The 6,423-nt window shown below is 38.1% G+C and overlaps 1 long non-coding RNA gene across 1 annotated transcript; it reads left to right on the top strand.

The window, feature by feature from the left end:
- Positions 1-3,168: 3,168 nt before the first annotated feature.
- On the top strand, positions 3,169-6,209 carry LOC122467794. The gene is made up of 2 exons (XR_006293067.1): positions 3,169-3,999; positions 4,886-6,209. It is a non-coding gene; the product is annotated as an uncharacterized LOC122467794 (long non-coding RNA).
- The last annotated feature ends 214 nt before the right edge of the window (positions 6,210-6,423 follow it).

The following is a 6,423-nucleotide window of genomic DNA, read 5'->3' as shown; positions in this document are numbered from 1 at the left end:
ACTTGTAAACACTGAATATTTCTTTTTATTCTCTCTTAATGCTTCAGTGTATATTTAGCTTCCAGAATTATTTAAGAAAGGCATGTACAGAAAATCCATTATTAAACTTGTTTTTCGAAAATCCTGATCTTACCATCTCTATAGAGCTGCAGTTGAAAACAAAAATAAAAAGAAACAAAAAAACAATTCCATGGCTGATTTTTTTCTTGCTTGCTGTTTTGATTTGTATTTGTTCAATTATGCATCTCTGAATGAACCTGGCCCCTCTTCCTCTAACCTTCTTCTGAACTTAAATGATTTGTATGTGGTGTAATCATATTTCCTGGTCCCATGGCACTCCAGAGTCTAACTGTGTATGCCTCCCTCTCATTTACATACAGAGAACCAAATGCTTGGCCAACTTCCCTAATTAGAGTCGCTGGGCCCCTGTGGCCTCCTGGCAATGCCCTCTCTTCCCAGCATTCTTCCAGTTTTGCCGGGTTTTTTTCCATCTCTCCCTGCAGTATCCTCTCCTTCATTTTCCCCTGCCTCTAAGGAGCTGGCTTCAACATTTGTTTATATATCAAAATAATTGAGGGCTAAATTAATTTTCAGCTTTAATTTATCAAGCTCCTTTTCAATCGTGGTAGTTCTTCTCCCCCTTCAGACTCTGGACTTTGGCAATTAGCAAAGGTTTTGAAAACAGCAAGTGCACAATAGGTATTGATTGATCGGTTGATAGACTGTGTCCTCCAGGCCTGGAGTCTCTGATTTTATGATTGATTGACTTGCTGGATTTTCTTCTTCACGGGTTCCCCATGCCGGATCATTAAATCACACAGAAAGCCATTGAGCGTGTTTGTAAAGTCCATTCTTTTAATATCTCTGCTTCTTTTGTAAAAGAGGCTTAATGGAAGAATGAATACAAACTCCTTCACTATGAGTTTTGTAAATGACAGGAAACATATTTCATATCTTTTCATATACTAAATACTCGATATATTGGCGAAGACATAGCAGAAGCTAAAGTTTAGGGGAAATATGATTGTGAAGTATGTTGGACAGCTTCAAGATGGTGATTAATGGTCTCCACTTCCTGATATGTATGCTGTGTTTGATCCCCCCCCCCCCACCTAACCATAAGCCAGCCTAGTGACTTGATTTCAAATAATAGAAAATAGCAAAGATGGTGGGATCTCACCTTAGTGAATGGTTATAAGAGATTGTAAGTTCCATATTGCTAGCAGAGTCTCTTTATTGACTGTCCCCCATGCTACCTTTAATAAAGCAAACTGCCATCTTGAAGAGGCAAGGAATTAAGGGCTGCCTCTGTCTAACAGTCATCCAGGAACTGAGGCCATTAGTCCAACAGCCCTTGAAGAATGAATTCTGCCAACAACCACATCAGCCTAGAAATGAATTCTTTCCCCGTTGTGCCTTAAGATAAGATTCCAGACCAGACCAATACCTTAATTATAGCCTTTTGGAAGCTCTGAAATAGAAGACTCAAGTCATGCCCAGACTCTGATCCACAGCAAGTATGAGATAATGAGTGTGCATTGCTTTAAGCCACTAAATTTATTATAATCCATTATATAGCAATAGATAATGAATACCGAATGGTCATGTTTGTGGAGTGTCATCTCTGTACTGGACATTGGAAGAGAGCTGCCTGATGCACAGAACCTCCTTTTGCCTTAACAACCATTCTGCAAGGTATGGCTTTGGTTGGCATATAGGCATGACTCTACATTGCAAAGACATAGAAAAAGCAGTAGTTGAGAGAAATTAGCCTAGCATGCCCAATACCACACAGAGCCAAGATTCCAAAACCTGAACTAGATCCTATGAAAATGGGAATAGGAAAAAAGGAAAGAGAGACCTCTGTGAGTCCTGGTTCCATGTGTCAGGAATAAGATAGGGGATTGAGCTTTAGGTAACACAGGTGAAACTGGCCTCCAAAATACAAGAGAAGGTGAAATCATGTTAACAGGGTCTAAGTTGTGATATACAGAAATAATACTCTAGGGGAGGTAGAAAATCAGTTTGAACTCTCTAGTGTTGCCTAAGAATCAGTTGGCTAATGAAGTTATAGACAGAATTCAAAAAAGAGCCACAGAGATGGTGTCCAATTTTTTTTTTTCAAAATCTGTTGCAAGAAATTTCTTTTCCTACTCATTTTTTCCAGGAAGGCAATGTTTTACATTGCTGAGAGGTTCTTAGGCTGGCTAGAAATATAGGTAACAATAATGCAGCTGAAATGCTATACATTTGTAATGCAACTAACAGAATGCCAGACACTAGAAATGATACATATTAGACAACGAAATAAACCCCCATAAGAGAAAAATAAATTGCTTAACTAAATTATTTCCTCAAGAAAGTCAGCTGTAACAGAAAATTTGTGAGGATTCTGGGCTTTTGTAAGAGTTTTCAAAACTGCTACCACTAACCATATATTGTTACTTCTAATTTCTTTACAAAACAACATACTTTTTCTTGATACAAATATATTGCTAGTACTATTCTCATTCACAACAGGCATGAATAGGGATACACAGAGTGAGGTGTTTTGTTTACAGATAACTAGATAAGAAGTTGGAAGAAGGAATGCAAATGAGAAAGGGATAAAGAAAATAACTGGGTACAAAATAAAACAACAAAATAAAATGTTTGCTGGTAAAAGAATCGGCTGAGTTAGATGTATTAGTAAATCCATCTCGGGAACAAATTGGAAAGCTAACTCCACAAATTACCTTCTGTATATGGCTCGTCAATTCCTGGGCCTCAGATTTCTCATCTTAAAACTCAGATTATAATGTTTGCTTCTACATTAAATGGCCTAAGGTAGATGGCAATTTCTTGTAGTGTGGTAGACTCAGAATGATGTCTGTTCAATCTGAAACTTGAGTCTGTGTTACCTTCATAAAGGGGAATAATGGAAGTCATAAAGAAAAAAAAAAAAAACATTTGGATCATCATCTTCCCATGATAGATTTCTTTGGTGAAGGTGGAAGAGAGCTAGAAAATGGAAAAGAACAGATCGAACAGAGGCAAAGCCTAGAAAACGTGGCCGAGCCCTGCGAGATGTCTAGCACATTTCCTCTTCCTCTCGAGGCAAACTGTGTGACTCCCTTACAGGTGAGAGAGACCATGTGAGCAGTTCTTGCCAATGGAGAGTGAGTGAAAGTGATTTGTTTACAGTTAAATAATAAAAGTTGTACCTGTGTGTCTTCCCCATGTGTCTCCTCTCTCCCATCTGCCAGCTGGGTTATAACTGGGAAACGCTGAGCTGTGTTTTGAAGAAAGGCTACCAGGTAAGAGCAGCCTGAGTCCCTGAGTGGTTGGCCTAGAGCATGGGCTGAGTCCCATATTGACTCCTTTGGACCGAATATGAATGAAAAAGAAAGCCTTAGTGTGTTGATCCATTCAGAATATGGAATTGTAAAGGCAACTCCTATTATTTACAAATAGAGCATAAATGGGAGAAAAACAGGGGCATTGTGTAGCCAACGGCTGAATTTATGTTTGTTTGGGAAGTAAAAGTCTAGGTTCTGAGAACACATAAAAACTCATTGATAATTTTTTGTGTGTGTGTCATAGAAATACTCCCCTTGGATTCCTGTCAGTGGTCAATTTCTCCTGCCCATTGAAAATCATTGTATTTACAGCATAATTCTGCATGTGTGGCCATTAGATACGAACGGGATACCAGCATACTGCCCAGACTGCTCCAAAATGGATTCCCAAAGCGGGTGAGGAACCTCTCGACCGGAGATGAGTTTATTTGGAAGCTAGCAAAGTGCAAGAGTGTGTTTTTTGAGTTATTTGCTTAGGAGCTCAGAATTTAAACTTGCAACACTGGCTCAGCCACTCGTTTAAGGTAATAAAAGTTGCTTCCGTTGGAGATATAATATTCAGAATACCCATTGTGTATATTTTTCCAATTAATTGGACTTTAATTACTTTGCAGAAAATCTATAAAAGAGTCATCAAAGTTTTCAAGATGAGAACAAGCTGGTACATATTCCATTTACCTTCCTAAAGCTATCTCACTGTGAAACTTAAAAAAAAAAAACAATAGCCAATTTAATTTTCTTCTGTTGAGGTTTATAAAAGACCCAATAGAGGCTACTATCTCTAATTTTTAACAGAGATAGCTCTATTTAGAAATATAAATGCTGAGAAGGAAAACAGGCTCAGAAATACTGTTTTAAATCAAGGTGACCCTTTATATTAATTTCTTACAGTGCCTTTGAGTATATGTATGTGTACACAAATGTATATATATGTGAGTATATATGTGTGTGTGCAAATATTTTGCATACACACACACACACACACACACATGACTACATCAGTATTCAGCCCAAGCAAGGTAAAAGATTCCAATAAGGATATAGTAACATCAAACTAATTTCTTAATTTTTCTATTTCCATATCAATTATTTTTTTGAGTACTTTCTTCCTTTTGAAGGGGGTAACTAAAATGATTATACAGGTAAAATATGTTGAATTAAATGCATTTAATCTCTCTCTCTCTCTCTATATATATATATGCGTGTATCTATATATCTATCTATATATATATACACACACACACATACATACATACATACATACAGTGGGGTGGAGGGTAGAGATACACCATTGAATTAGACATGATGGTTTGTCTTGAAGGAAATTATTTGCCGTCAGCTGGTAAGAAGGACTTGGGTACCAGTGATGAACAAAGGAAGGATGAGAGATTTGGAAGAGAGGGAAACAGTGCTGAATGTGCTGGGGCTGTATTCTGCCATTTCCTCTGTACAATATTGGTGTTAAAATGGGGGAGGAGCCATTTTTAAATCCCATCCTAAACATGTCCAGTGTGGTCAATGACAAATATTATTTTTGGCATTTGCAGCAGCGGAGCAGACCAGACGGGGAGCTAGAAGCGAAATAAAAAGTGAAACCTGAAATTAAAAACACGTCAAAATCCATCAGTTTGGTATGGTTGAAATATATTCTTACCTAGTGGGAACTGATTGCCCTTGAGGGTGTCTCAAATCTCTTTCCAGCCCTGCACTTTGATGCTTTAAGATCCTGAGCTGGGAGATAATTGGCTGAATATTTTGCCTTTGATTTGGAATTTCTAACCCTCCACCCAGTCCTGTATGCTGTTGCTACAATGTTTATTTTCTGACCCGGGCCACTTGCACCTACTTCATGATACTGTTGGGTACTTTCCTGTAGCCTGAATTAGTTTAATGGTCCTGACAATGAATTTCCAAGTAATTGTAATGGCTTCACTCCATGATATGTCTCTCAGGGCACTCTTGGAAATTAAATGTTACTTCTCAACAGTTATTTGCTTACTTCATCCCCATTTTATTAAATAATCATAAAAACCCTTTTGAATTTAAATATGCGTGCTCTATTATCTGAAAGGTTTGGCAAGATAAAGAGGCTGGGTGAAACGAAGCTGACACCATGCTCTCTTTGCTCTCTCACTGGATGTTCCATTGGTATTGTGTTCATCTTAGGCTTTATGGAGCTTACTTACTGCTCTGTGCCCACTGGGGTCCTGCTTTCTTTACAACAACTGTAGCAGAAATGCCTGCTGTTTAGAAGTGGCTTGAGCCTTTCAACAACACAGAAAATACTTCAACCTAGTTTACAGCAAAGGAAGAAGTTGAATATTCTTTTGTATTGGAGGACTTTTCCACAGGATTTCCAAGGATTTATTCTGATTGAAAAAAATAGGCAGTGTCCTAAGACACCTGCAGGTGATCTTGCAACAATGATTACACACCTTTTCTGAGTCCAGTTGATGAGAAGGATTTGCCCCTCCTGTTGGAGTCCTTTCCTTCTAGAGGAGTTGTGGAGGTTGTCCACCTGTACAATTGGAGCGGAGAAAGTTGCCTTCATTTGAAGAATTTCACTCAATGAGACATTAAGTGACTTGTCCAAATTCAACAAAATAGACTTCTGCCAAATCCCCATTTCAAATATTCCAGAGCAGTATGGTGTCGGAGAGAGGTGTTCAGCTTTGGACAGAGACACTTGATCTGAATTCTGGGACCATCCCTTTTCGTTTGAATGACTGTCCACATCATAACAGCATCTGAGCTTCAGGTCTTAGAGAAAGAACAGTCTATCTTTGAGGGGTTGTTGTTGGTCCTATAAAATGCTTTAATCTACCCCAAAATATCATAGATACTAAGAAATAATAAATACTATAATTTTTAGTTCTCTCATGATTATTTCTAACAGGCTGGTTGGTTTAAGACAGGCACTTGTGATATGAGTCATGATAGAGCCCAGAAATTATTCTTAGAAAACTTAAAGTTTTATTCCTTGTATGTGAAATTTACCTGACCACTTGACATGGTAGGTTCTTGTTCATCAAAAGCACACTATACAGATCTGATGATTTCATGAAGGAAGGCTACGTGTATTAGC

The sequence above is a fragment of the Prionailurus bengalensis genome, chromosome B3 (genome assembly GCF_016509475.1).
Source record: "Prionailurus bengalensis isolate Pbe53 chromosome B3, Fcat_Pben_1.1_paternal_pri, whole genome shotgun sequence".
Lineage (NCBI taxonomy): Eukaryota > Metazoa > Chordata > Mammalia > Carnivora > Felidae > Prionailurus > Prionailurus bengalensis.
This window is presented reverse-complemented; position numbering and strand designations above follow the sequence as displayed.